The sequence below is a fragment of the Citrus sinensis genome, chromosome 5, assembly GCF_022201045.2.
Source record: "Citrus sinensis cultivar Valencia sweet orange chromosome 5, DVS_A1.0, whole genome shotgun sequence".
NCBI lineage: Eukaryota > Viridiplantae > Streptophyta > Magnoliopsida > Sapindales > Rutaceae > Citrus > Citrus sinensis.
This window is the reverse complement of record NC_068560.1, coordinates 25,879,837-25,899,718: the sequence shown is the minus strand read 5'-3', so window position 1 is coordinate 25,899,718 and position 19,882 is coordinate 25,879,837. Positions and strand designations below refer to the sequence as shown.

Genomic DNA, 19,882 nt, shown 5'->3' with positions numbered 1-19,882 from the left:
ATCCAAGCAGCACTTGATCCTGAGATCTCCATGAAATGAAATCTGAATTCTCTACAGATCTGATATCATCTCCAACTCTTTGAGCAATATGAGTTGGAGGAGGTGTAACCGAGTCATCAATAAGTTTTTCCAGTCTGTTGCCACAAATTGAAGCCAGAACTTGAGATCGCCATATGAGATAGTTGGCTTGATCAAGCTTTACTGGTGTATTGAAAGTAAACGAAATAGTAGTTGAAGCTGCGGAAGTGTTTTGGATTTGATTTGAGGAAGAAGCTAGATTAACAGATGTCATTATCTCTAGCTCTGATACCAAGTGAGAAAACAGCTTGTTTGGTAACTAAGAAAGTATTGAAAGAAAATGTAATGATTCTGAGAAATTGCTTTTATTCCAATTAATCGAATGCATAGTAAATGTACAGAGTTTCTTTATATACTAATGTATCTATATAGCTGATATTAGCTCAACTAATTCAACCAGCTAATCATGCTTAATAGCTTATTATAACTAACTAAAACTAATATTCACGTGTACAAGAAATGATGTAACCACCAGGTGCTAGCTGGCATGCCAAGTCATCAACTTGTAACCGTGAGCTGCAGCTGTTACAATCCTCTGCTTTGCTGACTATCTGGCTCACATGAGCTTCCTTAACAGAAGGTAGGGAACTTAAAGAAACATTTTTGCTAATAGGGTACTCATTCATCTGTTGTGTTGAAGACTTGCTCTGTTATGGCATGGGTTTGGCTCTGTTTCAAAACATCAACACGTTGGAAGAAGCACGAGATAGAGCGCTTACATTGGTTGATAAGCTCAAAAACTCTTGCTTGTTGCTTGATGGTGTTACAAGTGAATGGTTTGCTATGCATGATGTTGTTCGTGATGTAGCCATATCAATTGCATCAAGAGACCAACATGGATTCGTAGTGGATAATGATGTTGTCCCACAGATCAAATGGCTAGATAAGGATAAACTAAAGGTTTGCACTGCAATCTCCTTAAATAATAGTAATATTAGTGAGCTTCCTCAAGAGTTGGAATGTCCACACCTTGAATACTTTTCTATTGGCAGTGATCCTTCGTTGAGAATCCCAAATAACATTTTTACTGAGATGACAGAGCTTAGAGTTTTAAATTTCACTACGATGCATTTGAAGCCATTGCCTTCTTCACTTGGTCTCTTACACAACCTTCAAACACTGTCTCTAGATGATTGCAAACTAGGTGACATAGCTATTATCGGAGACCTGAAGAAATTAGAAATCCTTACGCTTCGAGGTTCTCATATGGAGACTCTGGTTGAAGAAATAGGCCAGCTGACCCAGTTGAAGGGTTTGGACCTGAGCTATTGTTTCAAACTAGAATTTATTCCACCAAATGTCATATCAAGCTTACCCCGCTTAGAAGAACTGTGTATTGGTGAGAGTCCCATTCAGTGGGAGGTTGAGGGAGTGAACACTGTTTTGGAAGAGATAATAGTCGTGGATGACCAAGAAGAAAGCAAGATTAATATTATTGTAATGTTCCCTCAGCTGCTATATCTAAAGATAATAGATCTTGGAAATCTCACAAGCTTCTGCTGTACAGGAGATCTGCACTTTGAATTTCCATTTTTAAAAGAATTACAAATAGTGAGATGTCCTAAATTGGCGTTGAACTATAAAAGTACGGCCAATGACTTGACAGATAAGGTACGTACAAGACTTTTATAATTAATTATTCAGTTGTTACGTAACTGATAATTTTTTTGTGGTATTAGAATTTTCTTGTCATTGCCAGTTTGCCACCAATATCACTTGTTTTCTTAATTACAATTACAGTTACAGTTACACACACACAAACGGTTAGAAGGGATTAGATGTTGGTTATATTGTACCTTAAATGCCAGAGCAGGATCAACGAAGAACAAAGAAGCAGAAACAAGAGCTAGAAAGCTGGTTTTAGTCACCGACTCACATACAGAAAAGAGAAAATTCTCCTGAGACTTTATCTGACTCTTCATCAACTGCAGTCGAAACATAAGACCAAAAGTAAGAGCACTGCATTGGCTAAGCTAACAAGTGAGAATTAACAATGTGATCGTATCTGCGTATGCAACTAAAGATTACAATGAGTGGAAACCTGAGGCGAAGAGTGGCCTGGGAAGGAGACAAGTGGGTTTGTCAATGTGAAGAGGGGTTTGGTGGAAGAAATTGGAGGTATTTGCGTGAATTTGGAAGACATGGAGACGTTCAGAAGCGCCATTATTTTCGTGTAATGTGAATGGATAATGAAAGTGCGTAACGCGTAATCTGATTGTCGGAGCAACCAGCAAGCTGGGGTAGCGTTTGTGAGTTGTTCCTTACATTTGATATTGTGTGCTTTAGGAGTAGGGTTATGACACGTGGACGGTATTGATTTTATGGGCTGTTTTTGGGTTTTATGTTGAGTCGGGCATGAATGTATTGGGCTAGTTTGGGCTATCTAAAGAACCATAAACTTGAGACTAAAAATTGATTTCATAAGCTCTTGAAATATATATATTTTTAGTTGATGTGTCGTAAAATATGAAAATCAGCTCTAATTGTATGTGTAAGACAAGTTAATTCGAGGATCTGATTAAGTCATATCAGCTCTACAATAGAACACTGATTATGACCGTGTGATTATATAAATATATATTAAATCTAAATTTATTACTGATAACGACCACATAATTATATCGATAAATATTAAATTTAAATTGTTATAAATCTACTGTTCTCCATCATAATAAAACATATAACTGATCCAACTTATCCAACTTAGCAATTGCCTTAATTCGAAATTTAAAATCCCAATTGGTTATCGCGTTTTGTCCAACTCTTCTTGGAAGTCTTTGGATGGACTTGTAAATTGGAAGTCTAGCCAAAACGGGACGTCGTTTTGAGGGCTTCTATCCGTCGATCTATCTATCCATCTGTTCCTTTAAATCCATTCAATTTTAAAATCAAAACCACTCCGGAGCTTAATCGATCGACTAATCCCGGATCCTGTAACGATGGCGACATCGAACGATAAATTGCAGAAGATGGAGCTCCGTCAAAATTACCAGAATCTCTGGCACACCGATCTCATGCATACCGTGACTCAAGATCCTCCCTGTATGTAAAGGCGGTCGCATTTAATATGTTTGTATTTTGTTATTTCTGTTACAGCTCCTTTTGTCTTTTTTGAATCCTTACTGTCAAATATTGTTCAGCCCCTTTTACTTTATAGTATTTATAATTTATCAACAAGTATATGAACGTTTCTGTATTGTAACATTTCGTTCAGCCCCTTACACTCTATTTTATTTCATTAAAACCCTTAGCGTATCAAATTCATCCCCTATATTTTTTAAATTCCCAAACTACCCTCCATTTAAATAAAATATAATTATTATTAAATGAATTATAATTATAATTATAATTACTAGTTTATTGTAATTACTATTAATAAGAATAATAAAAAGTATTGTAATTAATTAATCTATTAACAATAATTAATAATAATTTTTTAGTTAAATTGTTAATAATAACAATTGTTATTTAAACATTTTTGAATTTTTTAGTTAAATAATTTATAGAACTAAACACAAATTTAATCAAATCATTAAACATGTACGTGATTGCCACTGGTATTAAAATCAAAACATTCATGCAATGATTAGTGGTCTTAAATTTAAGGTTAAAAATGACCTAATTAATTTCAGCAACTACTTCCAAATGATTTTGGTTTTGATGTTTACAAATATGAATTTTTCCACGACAGAGCTGATTAAGTAGGTTATGTGATCTTTCATTGTCATCACCTAGTCTCCAATTGTTTGCATTATTTTCTTTTTGAAAATGCATCACGAAATCAAATTACGAATAGAGGTCATAAATGTCCTGCTCCTGCATTTTCTTAATCATCCCACTTCTCTCAAATTCTCTGAAATCCCTTATACGTCTTGGGAAATTTACACCAATAACCATAAAAGTTTTGGTTTTTTCCATCCTAATCCCCCAAACAAATTTCTATCAACATTAGCCATAAAACAACCTTTGAGACCAAAATACCCCTCTCTCTCATCTCTCCCCCAACACTCCCTTTCACTCATCTCTCCCAAACCGAACCAACTCCCATCATCGGTGGCAACATCAGCCCTCGTCGGCGGCGGCTCCATCCCTCATCGGCGTCCGATCTACGATCTACAGCCTTCAACAAAACCTAGGTTAGCCATTTTACTTATTTTCATTAATTTAAAATGAAATTTTAGAATAATAATGGTTGTAGTTTGAGAATAATGGTGGTGGTGTTTCTGGTGGTTGTTGTTGTTATGGGAGTATTGTTTTTGGTTGGGGATTAATTTTGGGGGTGGGGGGGGGGGGGGCAGCGCGCGCGCATGCACGCCCCGCTGTCGCACCAATTTTGGGTGCGACATGCATTTTTGGTGCAACAGGCAGTCTTGTTGTACCAAAAATTACAGTGTTTTTTTTTATCAAGTCAAAAAATTTTTTTTCTGTAAATGCAATGTTATAATTTTATAAATATTACAGATACATGACGAAATCAGAATCACTGGATATCGAAGTAGGCAAGATGTATTTTCGTTATGCCGATCACTTTCCTAGTCGAATTTCGAGCATGTGTAAGTTATCTTCGGTTGTAAAAGTCATTGAGGAAAAATTAACAAAGCGGCAGTTGAATGTGTTCAAAAAGGATATATTTGGGCATTTCTTGGAGTGTCGAAGTTTTCCATTTAGTGGGGTAATTTTGCACAATTTTTTACTGAGGCAAGTGGCCCATGAAGAAGATAGCCGTGAGGATCAGTTATGGTTTCAAATTGGTAAGCATTTGATTCGCTTGTCAATTGTCGAATGGTGCTTGGTTACTGGACTTTCATATAGTGTTGATACTAAACTAAAAAATAATGAAATGGAGTAGGGGCTACGAAATACGTATTTTGGTGGTGTGCATTGTAAGATCAATGTTAACGAATTCGATGCATTATTTAAGAAGTTGAAATTCGAGGAAATGGATGATATGGACGCATTAAAGATTGCGCTCTTTTATTTTGTGGACAGAGTACTAAATGCAAGAAAAAATCACTGTCAAATCAATTTCGATTGGCTTAACCAAGTTGATGATATAGAGTACTTCCGAAAGCGTCCATGGGGTCTATTGTCGTGGGAAATGATTTACGAGAGTCTTGACAATGTACTGTTTGAGAAAGACGAGAAATTTAAGAGGACTCGGTTGAAAAATCTAGATCATAACATTGAAAAATACAATTTTTATTAATAAGTTTTATAGTTTTAAATATTTGATAGTTGTTTTAATAGATTTTTCACTTTGGTTGTTGTAGGCTTGGATTTACGAAGCGATCGGAGGTTTGCCATCAACATGGTTCGTGAAAACGAAGAAGAATATTCCCCGCATCGTGCAATGGAAGCCCATGGCGTCTTCGAGAATCAACTTTGCCGAGATTTATTCGTTCTTCAATGACGAATCTCGTCTTGTAAGTAATATGTATTAGTTATTTTTTTAACTTTACTAAATTTAAGTTATGTATACTTAAAATTTTCAATTAAATTTATGGCAGGGGGACGTTTTACAAACCTTTGAGCCAAATTCAAAGGAGAGTAGCAGAAAATATTGGCTCACTGTGAAGGATTACATGCCAACCATTCCAGACTGGGTTTATAAGATCGATATACTCTAAGTACTATCAATTTTTTAATCAAAATTTTTGACTTTTCATTTACTAATTTTAAATAATACTTTATACAGCACCAACCCTCTATCAACGCGATGTCGTCGGTTACAAGGCAATCAGACGAGCATGACGACATACCAAACCCAACACCAGAGCAGCGTCATGACACTTCTGAGGATGAGGTGGCTGTTGATGATCACCAGGAGCAATCAATGACGGATGTCGATATGGTATGTATTTTATTGCATTTCACATACTCCATAATGAAAATGTCCAAGTTGTCCATTTTTCTTGGTTGTATTTCAATTTCATATATAACGAACATGTTTTTCAATTTTTATATACAGTTACTCATCCCTGTTAACTTAGACGGTGCGCATTGGGTACTGGCACGAGTTGACTTTCAGAAAAACAAAGTATGGATTTATGACTCATTACTCACATTTCGCGACGACAAAGGTGCAAGTTGAAATTCAAGCCACTTGAAGTTATCTTCCCTCGATGGTTGGAATATGTTGGCTTGTACAACATCTGACCTGAGTTGCGGAGTGCCGACCCCTAGAAAGTTATCGCAGTTAAGAGCGCGCCACAACAAGAGTTCAGAACTGGCGATTGCGGTGTTTTTGTATTGATGGTTACGATGTATTTAATGTTCAGACTTAGATTAGAGTTTAACGTTAGTCATGTCAAGTACTTTAGAAAGAAGATTGCGGTTGACATATTTAATGAGGATATTGTATTGTAAACCGTTGTAGTAATTTGAATGTTGAAACTTGAATTTTTATTTTAATTTGCACACTTAAGTTTATAACATTTTAATGCTCACATTTTAATATTTAAAATAAAATAAAATTTAATGACATATAAGTGTACAATACACAAAAAACAATAACATTTTTAACCAACGAATCATTGAAACAATACAACTAACTTTGAGTCAACGCAATGAGATTCTTACATCGCTTACTATTATGGCCCAGTTCATGACACCGCCCGCATCTTACAGTCCGCCAGTTAACATCCTCGTCAGCCGAGGGTATTCTGAGCTCTTTACAATGGTCAGGTGGTGGTGTCTCAACTGGTGGGTATACTTGCATCTCCTGAATTTCATCTGGAACTTCTCAATCAGCCACATCGCCAACTGTCCACTGGTTGTGCATAAGCCATCGCCAATGATTCTGTAGTGTAAAAGTGCGAGCAAAGGTTAATAAAATCCACCCGGTGTGTTAGACACGCCGCAATTGCATGAGTACATACAAGCGGATCAAGCTGAAACACTCTGCAGGAGCAAGTTTTCTTTTGCAAGTCAACCAAACCTTCCTTAAGCCCACCACCTATAACTTGAAATCGATGTGGAGACACCGGCCGAACTATCATTCTTTCAGCTATAGTTCTCCTCTCAGTGACTATTTCATCCGCCCATGTTGTTAGCCGAGTACTCATTGATTCAGCCACAATTTTTCTATCATAAAATCATTGCTGCAATGTTTTCCTAAAGTGATCAACAAGATGAGTAATAGGAAATTTTCGAGGTTCCCTCATGAAAGAATTAACACTCTCCGCAATGTTGGTGGTAAGTATGTTGTACCTCCTACCTTCAAACTGAGTCCTTACCCAATTACACGTACCAACATTATTTTCTAGGTAATCAGCCACACCCGAGTGGATCATCCACAACCCTTTAAGTTGTCTCTTAAATTCCTCGCGGCCATATGCTTTTGCTGCATTAATAAAGGCAGGCTCAAATTCATCCCAAAGAGCTTTGGACATTCTAAACCGTGACTTAATGTTACCTTTGACGTGGTAAAAACAAACGCCATGAGTTGCATTGTGAAATACTTTAAGAACGGCTCTCCTTATGGCAGTGCATCAATCAGAGATAATTACCAACTCAGGTCTATCGCCAATCACTCCATGTAACTTCATCATAAACCATTCCCAAGCATCATTGTTTTCTGAATCCATGATCCCAATGGCTAACGGATACAATTGATTGTTACCATCAAGACATGTTGCCACGAACATACTTCCACGATATAGCCTCTTCAGATGAGTACCATTTACAACAATGACAGACCGAATGTACTGCATAAAACCCTTGATGGAAGATCTGAGTGGTACAAAATAGTATAAGAAATTACCATCTCCATCCTGCTCGAGGTGAGTGACTGTACTCTCATTCGCTGTAGTTAGTATGTGAGAGTATTTAGGGAGCAAGTTGTATGACTCTGCAGGGTTGCCTCGAACTATTTCAAGACCAACTTCTCTCGCCTGATATGCCTGCTTGTATGTTAACTGAACATCGTATTCCTTTTACATATCTGCTCTTATGTCATTCGGAGTATAAATCATCTTATCTTGAATATATTTTTCTGCGATAATATGACCGACAACCCGACTCCTTACTTGATGACGTCCATCAACCAATACCTCATTATGACAAGTGTGTACATTGTCAATTCTCCGCACCACCCAAGGAATATTTTGCTCGTTCGAACATCTAGTTGTTCGAACGAGCAAAATGTTCGAATACGCCATTTACATGATTCAGAACAACAGTGAGCCTCGAAACGTGTCGTAGTAGACCGTGCAATCTTGAAATCAAAATTATCCCTAAAAGCAACTTTGCATAGTTGTAATATAAACTCATTCTTCTCAGCAAATAGCATACCTACACTGATATCATCTGAGTCACAACTGCTAACAAAGTTTGGAGCAACCATGTTCGAAGGCAAAGTTGGAGCAAGACTTGTGAGGGAGTCAAGAAGAAATGACGAAATTGGTCTATTGCCTCTGTTATTCACAGGAGTATTGTCTTTACACTCATCCTCATGCTGAAATGACGGAACATTCGAATGACCGGCTCCTCCATCATCACCATTATTATTGAAATGAGTGCCTCTTATATTATTAGAAGGTTCTGCACAAACATTATCCCCCTCTGTCTCATCATGAAAATCATCAATGTTGTCATAATTGTCGTGGATTGGAGAGTAATATTGCTGCAGCGATATTGTCCTTGGCAACACCTCTTCTTCATTATCGGGGCCAGACATATTTGCTCTAAACAAAGTTTCTGTATCGACATGTGGCTCAATACCTTCGCTCGAAACTCGAGGTGATGTGGTCACGAATATAGGAATGTATCCAAAATTGGCTACGTCGGATGCCATATGTAACACAACCCTCACCATTTCATCATCAAATATATCCATGGGTAGTGCACATCCACGATATAATGTATTACTAGACCTCAAAGTTGTCTTCATTGTGATACTATATTCATTAGGGTTAATTTGTAACACATCGTATACTCTTGCCAATAACTTATCAAAAAGCTAATTTTTTTCCAACCAAAAAAGCTCTATTTTTACCATTGACATACTCCATACGCCCATCCTCTAATGTCTCCCACCAACCATCGTAACACAATTCAAGTACAACTGAATCCATTAAGCCTGAAATTATAAAAAAAATAAATTATTTGAGCCCTATCAAATTAATAGTTAATTACAATGAATCTGGCTTTTCGTACGACAGGCTGCCTATCGTGCGAAACTTAGTGCGTCAGGCTGCCTGTCGCTCCAAGTTTTGGTGCGACAGGCAACCTGTCGCTAGATTCGCCCACGAAACCACGATTCGCAGTTCACTCAAACTCTCCAGCAAGTTCAGAAAATAACTCATACCACTATGTGATGCCGATTAGTGTTGGATCCGGATAAATTATGATCGGATTTCACTTTTTATTGTTGTCTTTTGCCGTTGCCGTTGGTTGATGATTCAAGAGTGGGAAGCTGCGTTTAGTTTGACGAAAGGGAGAAAGAAAGTTGCTTTTAGTTTGTAAAGAAGGGTAATTTGGAGAGAAAAATGTGTGTTTGGCTAATGTTGATAGAAAAAAATTGAGAAAATTAATTGTGAAAATAACAAAAATTTTATGGCTGATGCTACAATGCCGGGCACTGAAGGCCCGGCACCATGCCGAAAACGAAAAAAAACCGTTGGATTCAATTAGATTGAATCCAACGATTGAGATTCAATTTATATTAAAAATAGAAAAAAATGGGTGACCTGGTAAACCAATTCCCTGAAAAGAAAAGCCCAGAAATTTCTCTCTCCTCAATCCAATTTCTTTACTTTCTCAAAAGAAAAATCCCTAAAATTTCATCTCTTTTTCAAGTTCATAGTTTCTCTCATCCCAATTTGTTCACTCAACAAGATCAAATCAACGGTCTCTCTTGCAGTAATCAACCAATCGGATCCATGTACTGAGGTATTTTGTTTGTACATGAGAGGTAGAGAGAGGTAGAGGCAGAGCCAGTATCGCACGCTGCTTCTTTTCCAACCGTCCACCGTCACCTTCGTTGCAATGTTGTCTACAGCATGAGCTACCATCAAATGAGCTGCAGGAAGCTTTTAGGGTGGCGTATCCTGGAATGGAACCAAAAAAAGAGTTGAGGTTTATGTTTGGAGTCATTCTTGGACATGACGAGCAGCGCGGATGAGTTGCAGGAAGAGCATCGTGGCTGGAGGTAACTCTTCTGTTCTTGTCATGTAAAAAACCTAGTGTTGTGATGCTAACTAGTAAGTCCTAGTTTTTTTATTATCTTTGATCATTTTGCATTTCCTCACTTGCATTCTCAAGATTTTTATATTTATCATCAAGGAGAGGTGAAATTATTATTTAATGACTAGTATTTTGTATATCACTAGCATTATTCTTTATTTTTTGTGATTTTACTTTTTAATTTGTTTAATTGGGTGTAGCCATTATATTGTGCCTGAATTGGTAGTTGATGTGAACTAATCTTATGCATCTTGCAAGGCTATTCAAGAGTATATAAAGGGAAAATCTCTAAGTTCTCTTCAAAATATTAGATTTCCTGATTGTGTAATCTCCTTTTTCTTTTTCTTTTATGCAATGCAGCTTGGTGTGGAAAAACACAATAAGAGCTTACAAACAGAAAGAGAGCTAACAAATATTTTTATTTGTTTCTTTTTCTTTTCCAGCCGTTCAATCTCGATAATCATTACCGAAATCATTACTGTGAAAGCTGAAGTTGTGACGAAGCTCCTCAAAACAGGCGAAAGGTTTTATTTTGAATTTTTTGGTCTACAAATTTTCCTGAGATGATTAATGGTTTGAAGAGATGATTAATGGTTTGGAAGCATGAAATTGGCAAGAAAAACATGAGAAAATGGTGGGTTGTAGGGAGAGAGAGCGTAGGTTATGAGTTTTAGAGAGAGAAGAAACTAAAAAAAGTTATCAAACACACTTCTGTCTGGGAATACACTTCCTACTGGAATATATCAACTAACCGTTATGAAATAAATGGTGAACCGTTATCTTCCAGAGTTAGAATAATATGTTTATGGAAATTGTCGGTTCACCATTAGCTCTTGTTATTGTCTAGAATTGTAAACACCGTTATTGTTTTTCTTTTAGCTCTCGTTATAAATTTAATTGATACTACATTTATGTATGGTTTATTTCAGGATTTGAATTATAACATACAGTTATAAAATGGAGTCAACAGAAGCTAGAAGGGGAGGACCTGGTCAGAGAGCGTGGATACACTTTTTGTAAGTATAAAATTATTGCTTTGAATAAAGTTCTTATTATAACTATCAATTATGTTGACGTAATTAGCTGAACTAAAATGTTGTGTACAATAAGCATGAAGCAGAAAAGGTCAGGCAAGAAGGGATAAAAAAAGTTTGTAGGGCGACAATTGTTGAAAAATGGAAGAAATTAACGAATGAGGAGAAGTGCCGATTTGGTACGATGCATGAGGACCCAAGTTCAAATGTTGGTGAAATGAGCATTGAAAAAACAGATGAAGAACAAAAAATTGAGGATAAGCATAGCCAATGTAATTTATCTCGTTGTCGTGTCAGTGCATTTAGTAAGGTCATTTCCACACTGTCGCCCGACCAACAAGCTGCAATTAGAGAAATTGGCTTCGGAAGCATGCTAGAATTACGATGTGGTCGCCTGAGACAAGATTTCTGTGAAACACTTGTCCAACAATGTGATACAAAGAGGCATTGTATAGTTTTGCACGGGAGAGAGTTTTGTTTAAACCCTACAACCTTCAACATCGTAATGGGGATCAAAGATGGAGGGGAACCAGTACACATCCGAGAAGAAGCGGGTGATATAATTGAACTGCGTGCCAAGTATAGAACAGGTGGAAGAGGAATTGAAATAGCCGCAGTTAGTGAAAGATTGATAGCTAGTGAGAGTAGTGATGATGACTTTAAGATCATGTTTTGTTTGTTTCTTCTAGGAACTGTATTGTGTCCCACAAGTGCCAGCTACATCAATCCAATGTATTTGCATGCCCTAAAAGATGTGCAGTTAATTAGGAAAAAGAATTGGGCTACATGGTGCTTCAACTTTCTGTGGGACGGCATAGCAAAGTATAAAGATCATCAAGTGAAGTCAGTTAGTGGTTGTGTTGTGTTTTTAGAGGTATATTTAAGAAATCTTAGATGCCATAATTAATTTGCCAAATACGAAAAATAAAATGACGTAGTAATTATTTTTTGAATGAACAGTTGTTCTACTTTAGTGCTGTTTTGTATGATCGGTATTCTATAGACAGAACAGTTTGCCCTGTTAGTGTATGGACCAAGGAAGAGATTCGGCGCTTATTGAATTGGCGGAAAAAGTTTGGGGACATGACAAGTACTGAGGTTTGTTTTATTTTTTGTCTTGTTCACACATGTATTTAATTTTGTTTACAGTTATTTAAATATATTTTTTGTCTTGTTCACACATGTATTTAATTTTGTGCATATTTATTGTAGGTTCCAATGCGCGAATCAAATTTTTTACAGCTCGAAAGAAATTTCCCTCATTTTGAACAAACCAAAGATGATGGGCCGAGCACTGTTAATATGGATGAAGCTTTTAGGGTACTAACACAGTGTGTCCACAGAATTGAACACAAAATGGATTCGTTCAATGTGAGAATGGAAATGGTTGAGAAGTCTTTAGAGGAATTGAGATCCAAGTCTCCGGTTGGTGCACCATCAAAACAACCATCTGATCCATGCCCGCAATCTCCGAGCTTGAAAATAGTAGAACCAACATGTCCAGTCAGAAAAACCGAGCCAACCCTTGATGGAAAAAACAAAATGGTAATGGATAACGACGAGGACTCTGTGGATCGCAAATTGAACATGAGCCTCGATAAAATAATAGGCTGGATGGGGACAAGAGAAGGAATCAGTGAATTTCGCAAAGATCCTACCCACTTTGTCCCTATTCCACCACCTAATCTCCGAGATGAGGTACAATTTTATAACGGCGTTTTCTTAAAATTATTTCGATGATAACTCACTTATAAAGTAACTTACATATAAATTTATTTTTTATAAAGGATATAGATGAACTAGTTCAACTTAAGCAAGAACCTCAAACATCTACTAGTGTCAGTGTCCTGCCAACCCGACCAAGTAGGAATCGTAGGCCAGGCCGATATCAACTTTCACCGTACGATCAAGTGTCCAGGGGAGCAAATCCCAAGTATAAAGCTGGTCCGTTTCAAGTCAATGATCCAGTTACACTGGAAGAATTGAAGCTTATTCAATATGCTTTTAACAAAGAGGCTGACGGAAGGTAAAATTCAGAAGACTGAAATTAGTTTTCTGTATATAGTTGTTATGCTATACGACTAAAAAATTACCGTGTTTTGTCTTTAGTGAAATCATTGTTTCTAGTTACGGTGAAATTCTTAATCGGCATTCTTTATTGACTCTTTTGCCGGGGGCTTATCTATGTGGCGAGGTATTAAGTTTCAACATTTGGTGATGTCACAATATATGTTTGTCATTTATTATATGTTATTATATATTTGAATAAATATGATCACTTTTAGGTTATTTCAATGAAAGCGCATCACCTCACCCTCATTCAGCAGGTGGTGGATAAAGATGTGCCAATGAACTGGTATTTACCAACAAGATATTCGGTGAGTATCGCCGGTACTTGTTGCATTGTGCTTTGGTTTCTTTATTGACAACTTCCTTATGCAACATTGTCTTTATTATGTGTAGCAAGCAGTTCTAATGGTCGGAGATGAGGTGGATTGTTTTGCAAGGGCAGCTAGATGTGGAAAGAATTTTATGCAACATGTGCATAGGTGTCAAAAGGTTAGTTTGTTAACCTTTAACTTATTTCAGTTTCTACTAGTGTGCTTGGTGTATGACATTGACAATTGAAATGTCAGATTTATGTGCCAATAAACGATGAATCATCTCATTGGTACTTGCTGATCGTGAATGTCAGAAATACAAGTGCAGAAATATGGGATCCTCTTCCAGATCCCCGCAGTAATAGAAGACGGCACGATCAAGCCATGCGCATTGTATCTTAATCATGTTCTTTTTTTTTGGTTATCTATTTAACATTATCAGTTATGTATATTGTGCTATATTCATATCCATAATATTGTCTGGTTTTTGACATTGTTGACAGTTACATTCCTTAGATTGGATTCTGCAGCCCCAATTGCCAAGCAATATGCAACACGTGAAGTTTCAAGACTTTCCAATCAACCGGGGCATTGGAGTTCCAAAGCAAAGGAATGGATATGACTGTGGGGTTTATGTGATAAACTATATGGACAGCCCATAATTTATTCCGAAGAAATCGTCAACTTTGGTACGACTATGCCAAACTTGTTTTATTGTTGAACTAAAAATTTTGTTAACTTTATAATTATATAAAAGCTACTAATTATATCAAAGTAATATTAGTTTCCTTTCAAATTGTCCAGTACACATCTGAGGATACACGGGGTAGGCTAGCCATTCAACTAATTAATTCTGCATTAAATCAAAATCGAGATAAATTGCTGGAACTAAGCAATGCACAGTTTGCAATTCATGCTGTAATGGTGAACCCTGTATCCTCTGAAGTGCAAAAGCATTTTCACCAACAAAGCGGCAACATTCGTAAGAAGAAGAAAGTTAACACGAGAACGCGCACTTAGATATCGAACCATACTAGGGAATGATTATGCAAGTAATTGCAGACTATTTTTTGTTGTAAGTTGTTTGAAACGTGTTAGGAGGTAATACCGTGATTTTTTTTGTCTTCTTGCTTACGATGGATGTAAAACCAATTGTACTGGAGAATTATCTTTAAATTTATGACATGGTTATGTATTCTCGGCTGAGACATTATTTAACTATACTGAACATATGCATGTTAACAGTGTTCACATCTCATCATTTGATATTAAACTAGTCGTCATGATGGTACATTATAGTGGAATTCAAATGGTAATACATATTCAGTAATTTTAATGGCACTGTTTAATGAGGCCACCAATAAAAAACATTAGAAAATTGGTTGCTTGCATGACCTAACAATGTTGGACTGACACCAGCAAAGGCTCCAGGATTCTGGGTGCTTGATGAATCGAATGTGGCAAAACCGTTTCCATCGACACTAAAATCAATACCATGAAAGTTATTTGCAATGAAATATCCAACAATGCAATAATTAAACACATGATAAAGAACTTGGGACATACCTTAGTTGGGGGCTATCATTCCCTTGAATAGAACAAGTTCGTGCTGTATGCCCAACATGACGACATTTTCCACACTTTCTAGAGCTTTCTGCTACACATTTTGCTTTAGACATAGCACCCTTGGTTTTTACAACTGCAGGATTACGAAGTTTTATTCCCATCCGTAATTTTTTATTTGGGAGACCGTCTCGTTCATATTGTTGTTCATAAGTTAATGTTAGCCGATTGATTTCTACCAATGCATTTTCATAGGCTTCAACGTTTTTCGCTGCATTGTAGCACATTTTATTGCAGGCTGCAGACAATGCACTAAATCTAGCCATCTCTGAAACATCAGTGTCAACTTCTGGTTTTGTGGTCCTGCAAGTATTGTGCTCCTTGGCTTTTTTTGTCCATCTACGAAGAACCATATTGTCAGGAATCTTTTCAATTTGTTCCACTTTCAAGACATTAAACATATGCCTACAAGGAAGCCCAACAGACTCCATCATTTGACACGAACACTGTATGTGGTTTTCTTGTAGATTGTGGATGACATTCCAACATGTTGTAGGTGTCCCAAATTCAGTCACTGTGTACAATGCAACATCGACAGCTTTGACAGTTTTTACTTCGATGACCGCTCCTTCTCGCAGCATCTCATCTCTAACCTTTGAAAAAACTCTTAATGGGAACAATTGTGCAGCATGTTTCTCGAGGCTCTGTAAGTGAGTTCTTAAGACAGGAGTACTGTATTTGGTTTTGAACTCATCGGATGTTTCTGTGGTACGAATATTGCGGAGAGCACGATCAATTTGTCGCACAAACTCATACAATTTTAGTTTATGTTGGACAAATCGGCTAAGATATGCATTCATACTTTCACATCGTTGAGTGCTTCGCATACCAGCAAAGAATGTTCCTCTAAGATAAGCTTCCGCCCACTTGCACCGCTTCGAATACATTTTCTGTACCCATGCATGATGTTCAAGTGCGAATTCAGCCACTACAGCTGACCATTGGGTTTCAAATTCAGTTACCGTCATAGGTGTCAACATCAAATCACGAAATTTTCTCGTAAAGTCTTCGTTCTTCAAATTAGCCTGCGCATTGCGCTCAAGATGCCAACAACAAAGACGATGGATGCACCCGGTAAACACTGTCTTTATTGCCTTTGACATTGCCTTGTCACCATCAGTAATTACAGACACGGGCATTCGGTTGCCCATAGTGGATAGAAAAGTTTGTAGCAGCCACGTGTATGAGTCAATTGTCTCATCTGCGAGCAAAGCAAAACCGAAGACCGTTGTTCTGAAGTGATGGTTTGTTCCGACAAGTGTAACGAGGGGTTTATGATATACATTAGTCTTATACGTTGCATCGAATGCCAACACATCACCAAAACACTGATAGTCATAACGAGCTACACAATCAGCCCAAAACAAATTTCGTAGTCTATTTTCATCATCTAATGTGTACTCAAAGCAAAGCCCAGGGTCATGTTCAGATTTTGCCGCAAAGTATGCTATAGTTGTGTCTGAGTCAGAATCTCCAACCTCGGCACGAGTGGAAGCATCTAGCGTGTTTTGCATGTCTTTGCGTGTGAACCTTAGGTTTTGAGACCCCTCTACCTGATCAGCCATGTAATCCATGAATTGGCAAGTCTTCACACCAACATGCCTTAATGCCTTTGCTTGCGCAAGTTCTGCATCAGTAACCTTTCGATGTGAACGAATGAGATGAACTTCATTAGTAGAAGCCAAATCATGGTTGTGCTCAGGCCTGAATTCTTTGGCGATGTATTTACCAACTGAATCATCGTAATTCACTCGAAATGATGCCCGACACCCGGTTCGTGTTATAGGTCGTGGTTCTCGCACCCTACTGCAGTTTTGAGATTGTCTTTCATCTCTTACCCCTTCGAAATGACAAACCCAACGTCGAATTGTGATTCGTCCAGACTTTTTTCCGCGCCGCATATCATCTTTCCTAACACCAAAACCAAGCATTCGGGCATAATTGTTATACCACAGTTCTGCATCTTCTACTGAGTCGAAATGACTGCCAAGTACGTCCGATGCCTGTAAACCAACATTTGGAGCAATGGATATTCCTGGGTTGCTGGAACTATGTGGGCTACTCATATTTAACCCCTGTTCAACCAAAACTTTGTTAAAAACATTATTCACACCCTTTATCTTAATAATTTAACATAATAATATTTCTGAAACCATCTATGGACGCACAAATCTACTACTTAAATTACAACACATACCTTTGTTGGAGAGAAACTTATCTTTTGAAAAGTTGAAAACTAGGCACCATAGATGTTGAACGAGACCGCAGTAATAGTATTTGGGACTATGTTTTGGAGTGACTGTGTTTTTTGTGAAGAAGTCTTGGACATGAGCCTTAGGATAATCCTTCATTAATGGAGGGAAGGTGAGTTTTTTTTTCATCATATTTATTGCATACCTAACCAACCAACCGTGGTAATTTTACCTTTATTTTTTTAAACTTTATACAGGACATGCAATAACCGGAACACCGGTTAGGAAATCCGGTTATCCGGTTTCGATTGACGTGCTTGCTGTCCACATCCGGATAACCGGTTGTTGCCTTCCGGTTATCCGGATTTGCGTGACAGCAAGAGACGTGCTTGCTGTCCATATCCGGATACACCATTGTTGCCTTCCGGTTATCCGGATTCGCGTGACAGCAAGAGACGTGCTTGCTGTCCACATCCGGATAACCGGTTGTGGCCTTCCGGTTATCCGGATTCGCGTGACAGTAAGAGACGTGCTTGCTGTCCACATCCGGATACACCATTGTTGCCTTCCGGTTATCCGGATTCGCGTGACAGCAAGAGACGTGCTTGCTGTCCACATCCGGATAATCGGTTGTGGCCTTCCGGTTATCCGGATTCGCGTGACAGCAAGAGACGTGCTTGCTGTCCACATCCGGATAACCGGTTGTGGCCTTCCGGTTATCCGGATTCGCGTGACAGCAAGAGACGTGCTTGCTGTCCACATCCGGATAACCGGTTGTGGCCTTCCGGTTATCCGGATTCGCGTGACAGCAAGAGACGTGCTTGCTGTCCACATCCGGATAACCGGTTGTTGACTTCCGGTTATCCGGATTCGCATCACAGCAAGCATGCTTGCTGTCAACATCCGGACAACCGGTTGTGAAATCCGGTTATCCGGATTCGAGGGACATGATTGTTGTGACGTATTAACAATGCCATTAAAGTATTAACTTTTCTTTATCTTTCTTTGTTTTGTTTGGACTGTGATTGGTCTCATTTTTTAGAGGGATTACATTATAATAATATACGCGCATACGAATACCTAAATGTAAATGACACATGCATGTAGAAAAGAGAGCGAGAGCGAGCCAATGTATATGAATTGTATGAAGAGGAGGTTAAATCCAATTGTTTAATTTTAATAATAATATACACTCATACGATTGTCTTTGTGCTTTTAGCACAATATATAATTCATAAAATTTAAATCCAGTTATTTCTTAGAGTTCTAGAAATATTACTAAATAAATATTGAATATTGCTATTAGGAAGACAAAAGATTAATATCCCCAATAATCATTCCGGATTTCATCATCAAACTTCTTTCCTTAGCTCTGGATGCTTCTCAAAGTATTCATCAGCAGTCATTGTGCTGATCTTTCTTTGTTAATTTAGTAAGCAACAATTGCTTTGCTTAAACAATGGGAAGACACAAGAAGCGACACAAGTAATTTTATCTCACTTTCATTTCTTGAACTTAGCGATCTCTTTTTCTAATCTTTCAGACTTCTTAAGACAAACTTTTTGAGATTGTCACTGCAACTGGCACACAAAACTTGGTACGCACATGGCAAGAAATCAAGTGAAACTTCATCTTTCAAACAAATTATGCATTCCCTATCACAGTTGGTTTTTTTTTATCTCAGCCGAGTGAGGCAGTTTGCTGTTTTTTCTTGGAGACGAAACCGGATAGCCGGTTATTCAAACCGGAAATCCGAATTCGCGTGGGTAGGTCACTGCCTACAACCGGTTAGCCGGTTAATAATTTCTGGATAGCCGGATTCGCAAGTATATAAACTGTTCATCTCCTCCTTTATCTTTCGGTAAACCGGTTAGCTATCTCTCTCTAAAACCGAATATTCCTCTCTCGTTTTCTCTCCAAAATCCATAATTTTCACAGGTTTTTTATGCAACTGGATCCATGAAACTTGTTTCCCATCCGTTCTTGTATCCAAAATCATCCTTCAAACCTTTTTTGAACCTCAAAATCAATAGATCCGAAATCAATTCTAGGGTTTAAGCCGAAACTTCTCTCTCTAGATTTCCCCCTCTGAAGCCGTTTTTGATCGAAATTGCTTCTCAAAATCTCTTTCCATCCTTATTATCTCCCTTCTTATTGATTTATTTCACTTCAAATCAAACAAATTCACCATGTCAAGCTCACGGCCGGTTCGAAGAAAAGGCAAAGAACCGGTTCAACATACCAACCGGTCACGACAAGCAGGGGGCACATCCAATAAATCCAACTTTGAGGCCAGACACTTTCAGAACCACAAACATCTAGCCAAACGATTTCACCAACAGTTCATGACTCGTGAGGTACTCCAAACCTTTTTTATTTTACCGGATTG

The 19,882-nt window shown here is 37.8% G+C and overlaps 2 protein-coding genes and 1 long non-coding RNA gene across 10 annotated transcripts in view; 2 read left to right on the top strand and 1 right to left on the bottom strand.

Moving 5' to 3' along the window:
* The window catches only part of LOC102613633 (probable disease resistance protein At4g27220), a 214,808-nt gene that overhangs the window by 46,350 nt on the left and 148,576 nt on the right, over positions 1–19,882 (top strand). The gene's annotated exons all lie outside the window — the stretch shown is intronic.
* Positions 1–19,882, bottom strand: part of LOC102629844 (protein BONZAI 3-like) — a 100,957-nt gene that overhangs the window by 57,808 nt on the left and 23,267 nt on the right. The gene's annotated exons all lie outside the window — the stretch shown is intronic.
* On the top strand, positions 3,618–6,450 carry LOC127902806 (uncharacterized). Its single transcript, XR_008055445.1, has 4 exons — positions 3,618–4,214; positions 4,540–5,501; positions 5,586–5,929; positions 6,047–6,450. It is a non-coding gene; the product is annotated as an uncharacterized LOC127902806 (long non-coding RNA).